Source organism: Sciurus carolinensis, unplaced genomic scaffold, assembly GCF_902686445.1.
Source record: "Sciurus carolinensis unplaced genomic scaffold, mSciCar1.2, whole genome shotgun sequence".
Lineage (NCBI taxonomy): Eukaryota > Metazoa > Chordata > Mammalia > Rodentia > Sciuridae > Sciurus > Sciurus carolinensis.
This window is the reverse complement of record NW_025920303.1, coordinates 143621-154904: the sequence shown is the minus strand read 5'-3', so window position 1 is coordinate 154904 and position 11284 is coordinate 143621. Positions and strand designations below refer to the sequence as shown.

At 44.1% G+C, this 11284-nt stretch overlaps 1 pseudogene; it reads right to left on the bottom strand.

Moving 5' to 3' along the window:
- Positions 1 to 9736: 9736 nt before the first annotated feature.
- On the bottom strand, positions 9737 to 10897 carry LOC124975551 (CMP-N-acetylneuraminate-beta-1,4-galactoside alpha-2,3-sialyltransferase-like; annotated as a pseudogene).
- Between the last annotated feature and the right edge of the window lie 387 nt (positions 10898 to 11284).

Genomic DNA, 11284 nt, shown 5'->3' with positions numbered 1-11284 from the left:
TTATCTATCCCAAACCACAGTGTTTGTAAAGTATATTTTATCTCAACCAATTATTTCTATGTACAACTATTTAAGTTTTCCTGTCCAAAAGTCCAGATTCAGAAGCAGTAAGTCAAGGATTCCAGTTTTCACCAATAGCTACAAAACTTCAAAGTTCTCAAATCTTGACTGTAGTAGTCATTATAATAAAGAAATCATCTTGAACTACTAATCTTTTGGTCAGAAAGTGGGGGCTGCAGGAGGAAGCTGACAGGAAATAGTTTTTCCCTCTGTAGTTTATCATTTGTATGAAGATGTTTTCCACCTGGCAGGTGGTGATCTTAGGTAGGCCCAGTAGTAGTCCGAGCTCTAGTATTAATCTCTTTAATCACCCTTGAAATTAAATATGTGATCTCAGGCAACATCAAATGTCTGACTAAAAATTAACTAGGCATCCAACAACTTCATTCCATTCTGACTCTAACCACCCAGAGTCAGCGTCAGACTCCACAGATTTAAGGGCTCAGAGCCACAAGTCTGCACTGACTTCAGACACCAACTTCATGTACTGATTCCTGGGTGCTTACCTGAGACTTCTGTTATCACATCCCCTCTGGCCGCAGAGAGAGACACGACAAATGTCTGAAGCTTTGGAAGTTTATTGTGCACAGTTCCTCTCCTACGCTTCTCTTACCCCTAGCTTCTGCGCACTCCCAGCTTCCCTTCTCCCAGCTTCTTCCAGCTCCTGCGTACTCCCTGCTTCCAGCTCAGCTCCAGCCTCTGCCGCTGCCGCCGCCGCCGCTTCTTCCGCTTCTTCCGTCCCCGTCGCTTCTGCCTCTTCCTCAGCTTCTCTCCCTTACTCTCCCACCCACCAGGCTTATATACACTTCAACCAATCAGGGGAGAGTACACGAGATAAACGCGGACAGCTGCAGGCATAGGATGGGTACACGAGGGGGGCATGCTCTAGTCACATCGTTAACTAGCCAATCATTGGAATTCGCTGGTTGTTTACTGTATAGCTGGCCGCTTTTGGCTCAGCGTCAGGCGCCATCTTGACCATGCCTAAGGCTGGGGGCTCTAGAAACCCCGACAGATCCCCCTTCTTTAATATTAAACTAAGGCTTGGGACCGTGTCTGTCTTAGGCTGAGTGGTCAGCATATGTCCTTACCCGTCATCAGAGCCTGCAGAGCATGCTGCAGCTCCTGTCTTAGGTCGGTACACAGCCACCTCCTTCATTACCCGTCCTTGACTACCGATCCAGCATCAAGAGCCATACGAATGGGGGGCTGTCAGCCTTTAGGGCGGTCATGGCCTGATGAAAAATAATTTGATCTCTCTATTGGCTAGCTTATAGATGCATGCCAAAACGAATGAAGAGAAGAAGGCCAAGGCAGAGGAGTACCACCATAGCTCCTAAGCTTGCCCGCTGTTTGACAAATCTATAAACAGAAGAAAAACCATATAGCCATATTAAATACAGAAACAATATACATCCCAATGGAGTTACAATATGGGCAAAACAAAGCAGCTCTCAGGGAATAAACGCATCCCAGTCCCAAAAGTTCTTGCAAGGTATCCACTTGTTCTTATAATGAGTCCATTCTCTGATAGAGTCTCTATGGTCTGTAAGGCTGCAGCTGCATTCTCGGCCAAATGATCGTTGTTATAGTTGTGTCAATGCTGCTACTGCAAGGACTGTGGTGGCAATGATCACGGCTGTTGCAATGTCAAAGCCTCTCCTGCTTCTTGATAATAGCACTGGCAATTCTATATCTGCAACAGAAACTAGGACTGGTAGAAAGATAGAAATGTGCAAATTGCACGGGTGGCAAAAGAATCATTCCAGTATTGTGAAAGATAGCACACAGTGAACAGCCAAGAGGTGTCATTAGAAATGTTAGTTGGTAGAAACATAAAAGGGAGGAAATACACAAGCTGACGTGGGAGGAAAAGCAACATCATAGCTAGGGTCAGCAGAACGAGTTGCTCTACTCTGGGTCTGATTTGTAGTATGATTCCAACGGCAAAGTGCAGAAATTCCTCCTGTTAAAGCAAAGAAAGGCTAGAAATATCCTTGTCACCAAAAATAGCACGACCTGAAAAATCATCAGTAGAATTGACAGGCTTGTAGAGAAATTGGTGAAAAGCAAGAAAAGGAAGAATAAAAAATGTGTTAGTCAGAAATGAAAAATATGGCCAGGCTAACAATGGCCCATAGGTTCCGGGCTTGCCTTTCCATCTGAGTTTTTGTTATTGGAGGAAGGCTCAGGCTCGCCATTGCGAGGAGGAGCAGCATCACTTGCATGCTGTAAAACTCTGATTAGCCTTTCTGGAATCCAGACTGGAGTCTGTTGATCCTGTGGGAAGATACAAACAGACCCTCGGACCCAACGAAGGACTGGATCCGGTCCTTTCCAACAACCTGTCAGGATATCTTTCCATTTTGCCCATACTTGAGGACTATTATGAGGATTATAATATCGATCAGCTGCAGAATGGCCGTCCCTATCCAGAGTTAAGAAATTTAGAATAAAAAGAACTAAATTAAGTTTATCTTTAGGAGACTTGTAGGAGGCTCCTATTCCCCCTTTTTGTTTATTTAAACAATTTTTTAAAGTAAGATGTACTCTTTCCACAATGCCCTGTCCCTGAGGATTATAGGGGATGCCAGTGACTGATTGGATGTTAAATGTTTGTAAAAACAACCGGAAGCTTTTGGAAGTATAAGCAGGACCATTATCTGTTTTAATAACTTTAGGTATGCCCCAGCCAGCAAATGCTTGTAGGCAGTGTTGAATGACATCTTTCACCTTTTCTCCAGAATGAGCAGAAGTCATAATGACCCCTGAAGCGGTGTCTACTGACACATATACATACTTAACAGTACCAAATTCAGAAATATGGGTTACATCCATCTGCCAAATATGACCAGGCAGCAGTCCCCTGGGGTTAACTCCAAAGGGTTGTACTGGGATTAAAGGAGCACAATGTTGACAATTTTTTACTATTTGTCGAGCCATACATTTAGATATAGGAAATTTTCTGCTCAAAGTAGTGGAATTTACATGAAATTTTTCATGAAAGAGTTTTGCCTGTTCCTCTATGGAAAAAACAAAAATTGATTTGGTGGCCATATCTACCAAGTCATTAGCATTGGCCAAAGGTCCTGGTAAATTAGAATGAGCTCTAATATGTCCTACATAGAATAGATGTTTATGCTGCAGGATAAGGTTTTGTAGTGTTGTAAAATAAGAAGCTACTGTGGACATGGAAGAAATATGGGGTACCGTTTCAAGAACCTGTAAAGCGTTAATGATATATAAGCTATCAGATAGAAGATTGAATGGCTGATTATCTGCTAATTTAAAGGCTAATATTACAGCTGCAAGTTCAGTAACCTGTGCTGAGTTGGGTGGAACTATTATGGTGTGAAGTTGTTTACCGATAAGTACTGCACCTACTCCATTTTTGGAGTCATCAGTAAAAATGGTTACACAGTCTTTAAGAGGCTGGACACTAGTCACTTTTGGAAAAACTATGGGAGTATTTTTACAGAATTGAATCCAGGGATGTTGGGGATAATGGTTATCGAACTGAGCTGAAGTGGAACAATATAATACTGACCAATCATCATCATTATTAATTAGCCATTTAATTTGCTGAGTGGAATAAGGAGTTATAATAATAGATGGATGGATTCCAAAAACAGTAATGCAAGATTCTATTCCCTTGAATATTACCTGAGCAATAGCTTGGGGATATGATTGCAATGTTTTAGCCGGAGAGCTAGGGAGATTTATACTTTGCAGAGGTCCTCCTTGCCAACTATGCCAAAAGGGGTATGCTTCTCTGAGATTATGATTAAACTTAATGGTTGAGTAGGATCACAACGATCAACGTAACACTGCTGAAGTCTATTCTCTACTAGCTGTAAGGATATCCGTGCTTCGGGAGTAAGTTTCCTAGGGGAATTCAAGTCAGGATTACCTTTTAATATATCGAATAAAGGTTTTAATTCCCCTGTGGATAATTTTAAATAGGATCTGATCCAGTTAATGTCACCTAAGAGTTTCTGAAAATCGTTCAAGGTATTCAATTGATCTGTCCTGATGGTCAACCTTGTTGGTCTGACTGTAGTAGCAGTGAGCCTTGTACCCAGATATTCTTGGATCTCCTCTAATTGTAATTTTTCAGGGGCTATCGTTAGTCCTCTCTTTTCTAATGCTTGAGTTATAAATTGTAATGCTTCTAACAAAACTTCTTTTTCTGGATGGCAAATAAGTATGTCGTCCATATAGTGATAAATCAACAATCTTTTAAACTTTTGTCTAGTAGTTGTTAACGCTTTATCTACGTATATTTGACATATAGTAGGACTGTCAGCCATACTTTGAGGCAACACAGTCCATTCGAATCTCTGGTCAGGCTGAGTGTGATTAAGAGAGGGCAAAGTAAAGGCAAATCTCCAGCAATCATTTTTGTGTAAGGGTATAGAGAAAAAGCAATCCTTTAAATCCAGAATAATAGTAGGCCAATTTTTTGGTAGTGCAGTGACAAGAGGGAGTCCACATTGGATGGGTCCCATAGGGTACATTTGTTCGTTTATGGCTCTTAAATCATGTAATAACCTCCATTTTCCTGATTTTTTCTTTGTTAAGAATATTGGAGTATTCCAAGGAGAGGTAGAATGTTGTAAATGACCTGCTTGTACCTGCTCTTGTACTAACTTATGAGCTGCCTCTAGCTTTTCTTTTGTTAGGGACCACTGTGGAATCCAGTGAGGCTTATCATCTTTCCATATTATAGGGATTGATGGTTTATCAGTGGCCCCTAGGAAAAACCCAATCCATGAGAATCAGTTTTTGGTGGAAGTAAAGGCAGTGGTTGGGTAGATCCTTGGCTATGTCTTCCTAATCCTTTTTTATCATCATAGTTCATATTTTGTAACATATTTCTTACAGGAGTCCCTTGGTAAATCTGATCAGTGGTGAGTTTCATATCCATTTGCTGCAGGACGTCTCGTCCCCATAGGCTAATAGGAACATTACAGACATATGGTTGAAATATTCCTGTGTGTCCCTCTGTATCTTTCCACGATAATGAGGAAGCACTTTGATTGGGGCTTTCTGCTACTCCTAAGCCTCTCAAGCTCTGAGCTGCTGTGATCAATGACCAGTGCTTTGGCCAGACCATTGCGCTAATAATGCTTTTGTCTGCCCCCTTATCTAATAAACCTGTAAATTCCATATTTCCCACTTTTAATTTTAGGAGGGGCCTCTGTCCCATATCCATAGTAAGGTTTATTAAAGTAGTTCCTGTTGATCCAAAACCTCCTTGTCTTTTATTTGTATTTTCACTGGGCCACAAGGAATGTCGACTGGGCAATATAAGCATTTGTGCAATGCGATCCCCTGGAGAGATGACCGTAATTCCTTTTGGTGAAGAGACCAAGGCTTTTATTTGTCCAGTGAAATCAGGATCAATAACCCCTGGGTGTACTATAAGTCCTTTTAGTGTTGAGGAACCTCTACCTAGTAATAGTCCTACACTGTTCTGTGGGATTTTTTCATGCCAATCAGTATCAATCATCTGCACCCCCATATCTGGGGTTAGTATGAGTCTGGAGGTGGCACAGATGTCCAATCCGGCACTTCCTGAGGTGGCTCTGCGCTCCCCTTCTCTGTGGGAGGATACCACCGTTGGGGAACTTGTTGAATTACCCCGTATATTTGTTGCGGGCCCCGGGGAGGGCCCTGTCTCCCGTTTTTTTGAAGTTCAGGATTCGACCCTAGGAAATTATCCTCCCTATCTCTAATAGGCTGACAGGCACTATTCCGATGACTTCCTCTTCTGCATCTTGGACATAGCCCTGGGGCATGAGGTGTAACAGATTTTACTATAGTTATCTCTTATCTTTTGTTAGGGCATTATCTCTTTGCTGCTGATTTTGTGCATCTATTGAAGCGTATTGGCCTTCTCCTATTAACATTTCTATCGGGAAACCTTGCCACTATGTTTCTGCAAGCAGTTTCAACAGCTATTTCTTGCCACTGAGCTTCCCCAATTAGCCATTGTTCTCCAGATAACACTGCTCTGCATACCTGTCTCCAATAGTCTTAACTGCCTCTTTAAAGTTTTCCAATGGTTGATGGTATCTCCATTTGCTCCTCAAATACGGGCAGGTTCTACTAATTTTGAAGCTCTTTTATTAGGCTTAGGTTTCTCCTACTTTTTCCCCTTGTTCTTAAGTTTTCACTACCACTTGGTTATTTCTTTTTGGGGGTTCTTTGTGTTAGACTTAGTTCCCTTTTTTCCCTTGTTCTTAGATTTTTTTGAGCAATTATTTTCTAGGTCACCACCACTCAATCTTTCCTCACTTTATTCTCTTTAAGCGTTCTTTTCTGTTGCTATTAAATCCTGTTCATGAAGATCCCCCTTGTGGCACACTGAGCAGCTTTTCTTACTTTGGCTGTTTTTTTTTTTTTTTTTTCTCAATGGCGTCCCATTGTTTTTTAATAGTTCCCTGAGGGGTTGCTGCATTCAGACCCTATTGTTACTAATTTGAATAGCTTTAGTTATGGCAATTACAATAACAGTGGCCTAGCTGCCAGGAGCAACGAAATTACTGAAGGGAAAACTATCAAGTGCGCATTAAAATTTTTATAGCGGCTTTTCACGTACTACCTAATTGGACCGCTTCAAGCGTGTTCCTACTTTCACTTTAATTAGACCGCGTTCCACGCGTCAGGACCGCTGATGGCGTGTCCCGATACCCCCCCGACCCGCGTTCTACGCGTTAGGATCCTGGTACCCTTCAACCCGCGTTCTACGCGTCAGGACCGCTGATGGCGCGCCCCGATACCCGCGTTCCACGCGTCAGGACCCCGATACCTTTCAACCCGCGTTCTACGCCTCAGGACCGCTAATGGCGCGCCCCGATACCCGCGTTCTACGCATCAGGATCCCGATACCTTTCAACCGGACCGCACTCCGCGTGTCCCCAGGACCGCCAATGGCGCATCCTGACACCCTTTAACCTTTTTATAACCGGTTTAACTTGTATACAAAAAAAAATTCTTTCAAATATCTTACCTTGTTTTCTTTTATAAGGTCTTCATCCTCCCGGGTTTCGGCACCAGTTATCGCGTCCCCTCTGGCCGCAGAGAGAGACACGACAAATGTCTGAAGCTTTGGAAGTTTATTGTGCACAGTTCCTCTCCTACGCTTCTCTTACCCCTAGCTTCTGCGCACTCCCAGCTTCCCTTCTCCCAACTTCTTCCAGCTCCCGCGTACTCCCTGCTTCCAGCTCAGCTCCAGCCTCTGCCGCTGCCGCCGCCGCCACTTCTTCCGCTTCTTCCGTCCCCGTCGCTTCTGCCTCTTCCTCAGCTTCTCTCCCTTACTCTCCCACCCACCAGGCTTATATACACTTCAACCAATCAGGGGAGAGTACACGAGATAAACGCGGACAGCTGCAGGCATAGGATGGGTACACGAGGGGGGCATGCTCTAGTCACATCGTTAACTAGCCAATCATTGGAATTCGCTGGTTGTTTACTGTATAGCTGGCCGCTTTTGGCTCAGCGTCAGGCGCCATCTTGACCATGCCTAAGGCTGGGGGCTCTAGAAACCCCGACATTCTGTCTGATTTGCTACAAATGCAAGGGTTCCCACAAACCCCTCCTCTATCAAAGTTTAGAAGGTTGGTATAATAGCAGGATGAGATGATTCCATGATATTGCCTCTCTCATCACCCCAAGAAGATGCATGCAACTTCTCTCCATTTAAATTTTTTTTAAAAAAATTTGGTACTGAGGATTGAACACAGGGGTGCTTAACCATTGAGCCACCTCCCCAACCATTTTTACTTTTTATTTTGAGATGAGATCTTGCCAAGTGTCTCAGGACCTTGCTAAGTTGCTGAGGCTGGCTTTGAATTACAATTCTCCTGTCTCAGGCTCCCAAGTTGCTGAAGTTAACAGGTGTGCACCACCCACACTTGGCTGCTTTCCATCTTAGTAATGTTAGGCACACGTAAGTCTGATAATTTGATCTACTTAGGCTGTACTTCATTTTGGCATGACATGCGGTAAACACTAATAGGCAACATCATGTAATAACCTCATATATGCTTTGTTACTCCTTCATAAAAATACTCCAATTTTGGTTAGAGCAGCAATATACTTGGGAAAAATTTTTTAATTCTTCTTGTATATATGGTGAGGCTATATATGTAACTTCTGATGTAAGAATCATCCCTTCTTGGCATTTCCTTTCTTCTAGTCTGGAGTGCTAGAGTGAAACTGAGTGGAAGGTAGTCATATTAGGATCTCAAGAGAGCCATGAGGATGGCAGAATGCAGAGAAAGGAGGCTGTGAGATGGCTGACAGCATGAACTTGAGGCAGCTCTGGCTTGCCTGGCAATATGTTATTTATACTATTAAAAACAATTCTTTGTGTAAAAGTCAACATTGTAGGGTTTCATTAAGCCCACTTGAAGTCCTAGTTGACACAATATAAAATGACCCGTTTCTATTTTTATGCTTTATTAATTTCTTTACTTCTTTTTTAGTTACACATGAGTAGAATTCATTCTGATATTGTGAATTCAGCAGCTATGAACATTGATGTGGCTGCATCACTGTAGTACACTGATTTTAAGTCCTTCGGGTATAGGCTAAGGAGTGATATAGCTGGGTCAAATGGTTGTTCCATTCCAGATTTTTTAAGAAATCTCCATACTACTTTCCAGAGTGGCTGCACCAATATGCAATCCCAACAGCAATGTATGAGGGTATGTTTTCCCCCACACCTTCGACAATACCTATTGATGCTTGTATTTTTCTTTCTTTCTTTTTTTTTTTTTCAGGGAAGATCTTTATTGCTTCCATGAGGGCTGCATAGGATGGCTGCCATGGCCTGGTAAAGTCCTTGGGCTTCACTTCCCTCTGGTCCAGGCTAAAGGCAGAACCCAAGGACTTAACAGTCTCATTGTGGAAAGCCAGAACACCTGAAAAGTGGGTTAGTCCAGGCCTGGGTGGTGTCTAGTGGATCAGGTGTGGCTGGGGAGGAGAGAACAGCCATTCCTATCAAGCTGGACTGGGCCTCCTGAGCTTTCGAGTTCTCTCTGCTTTAGCCCAGGACTGTCCTGTTGGTTCTGAAGGGATGGCTCCAGGGTTTCCCTGCAGGACAGCTGGGGGCTGGTGAGTGGAAATACCCCATTTCTCCCCAAGAAAGGCCAAACAGTGTGGTGAGCTGGAGGGGACTGACATGAGATGCTGCTCATCTCCCTGTGGTCCTGCAGTGCAGCATAGGCTGGTAACTGCATCCCCACCCTCCAGCTAACTGGTACCACTGCTTGATGGGCTCTCTAGTGAGCCTCTTCCTGCACAGCAAGTGGACCAAACTTTACATCTTCAATCTTATTTAAAAATAAATTATTCCTCCCTCCACCCTGCCCAAATTCACAAAATGATAATACACCAAACACTGACTGGAGAAACAATTCTGGCAGCAGCTGTGCTGCCTAATGTCCCACCTCCTGCATGCTGGGCCTGCTGGGCACAGCCAGTGGCCTCCTGGCCCCCTTCACAGACTCAGGAGGAGAGAGGCTGAGTGCTGGTCTCTGAGGCTGGCTTCCAAACAGGCACAGCTCTGGCTGTCCACCAATGCCTCACTGGCCCTGGGGTCTCTTGGCACTGTCCTTCTCTGGGTCTGAGGAACTGCTGCACAGGTGGGTGCTACTTGCTTTGATGGCACCTAGGCCTGTGTAGCCAAGTGCTGGGTCCATTCAGATGCCATTGCTTAGGTCAGTGCTGACATGAGCTTTCACCAACTTCTGCAGGAACTCCTTCTCCCTCTGGATATTGTGTGTCCAAGACTCTTTGATGACTGCCATGCACATGGTCTCATAGTAGTGCAGTGGTGCATTGGGCGTGCTCATGTCGCGGCCGAAGCCTGTGACTGCCACCTCATCACAGCCATGCAGCACCATAGTCACTGCCACACTGCCAAGAGTTGGGATGTTCCCCCTGCCCATCAGGCTGTTGTTGAATGGCAGTCTGATGAGGGTGAAGGCAGCCTCCTGGATGAAATATGAAATATGAGGATGCAGATCTCAGGTGGCACCTTGGGCACTCTAGTGGCCACCGATTTCCAGAAGCCATCTGATGCACTCACTGTCTCCTTGTAGTCTATGTACTTCAACCACTTGAAGTTCTGCCACTTGAAGCCAACGAGGACAAAGAGAGAGTCACGATCATACTGTTCAGGCCACTGCATGGTGCCCTCTGGGTAGGTAATGCACAGTGTTGTTTTGTTGCACACTTCCTTCTCAAAGCCCTTTACTGGTGCAGAGTTAAGTCTGACTACCATGTCATAGTCATTAATTCATGATCCCAGAGACTTGTTGGCAAGTATATCTCCATTGCCCATGATGATGCAGCGATGGCAGCAGAAGCTGTCTAAGGCAGGAGTCAGGTGATACTCTTTGGTGACTGATAAGATGGCTTTGATCAGATTGTCTTGACCTTTGATCCCAAAAGGCAGCATAAACTCCCGAATCCTAGCCCACTTGCAAAAGGAGTCATCCAGGAACATGGGTGCTGGCTTGGAGAATCGGGGGAAGATGGTGGTCATCAGGGCTGAAGCATAGCCTGGCTTGCAGGCTCCGTTTGAAAAGTTGGCATACTTGGTGGCTAACTCAGCAGGCAGTTTAGAGTCCAGCTTCAGGAGGAAGCCCAATTGATCATACTCTGAACCTAGTGTCTGTCCAGTGGAATCCAAGGAAAGAACCACTGAATTAGAGTCTTCCCATTGGAATAAGTGTAGCTTCCATCCACAATAGTACCAAAATCCCAGGACCAGAAAGAGGCAGAGGTCTAGTAGCAGATTGTGCACAAAGACCAAGAGTCCCATCTTCACATGATTTACAATTTCCTAAATGACAAAAATCAACAGTTTCTTAAAAATTACACCAGCAGCAGGTATGATGGCACATGCCTGTAATTCCAACTCTTCAGGAGGTTGAGGCAGGAGGTTCACAAGTTTCAATGGTGCAGACAGTGGTGGCAGCCGCAGCAGAAATCCACGATGTGGTGTGCTGCACCGGTGCCACCACAGTGGGGATGCAGCAGCTGACCTAGTGCTTGTATTCTTGATAATCATCTTTCTAATTGGAATGAGATGAAATCTTAGTGTAGTTTTGATTTGCATTTCTCTAATTACTAGAGATATTAGACATTTTTTCATATGTTTGTTGATCAATTGTGTATCTTCTGTGAAGTGTCTGCTCAGTTCCTTAGC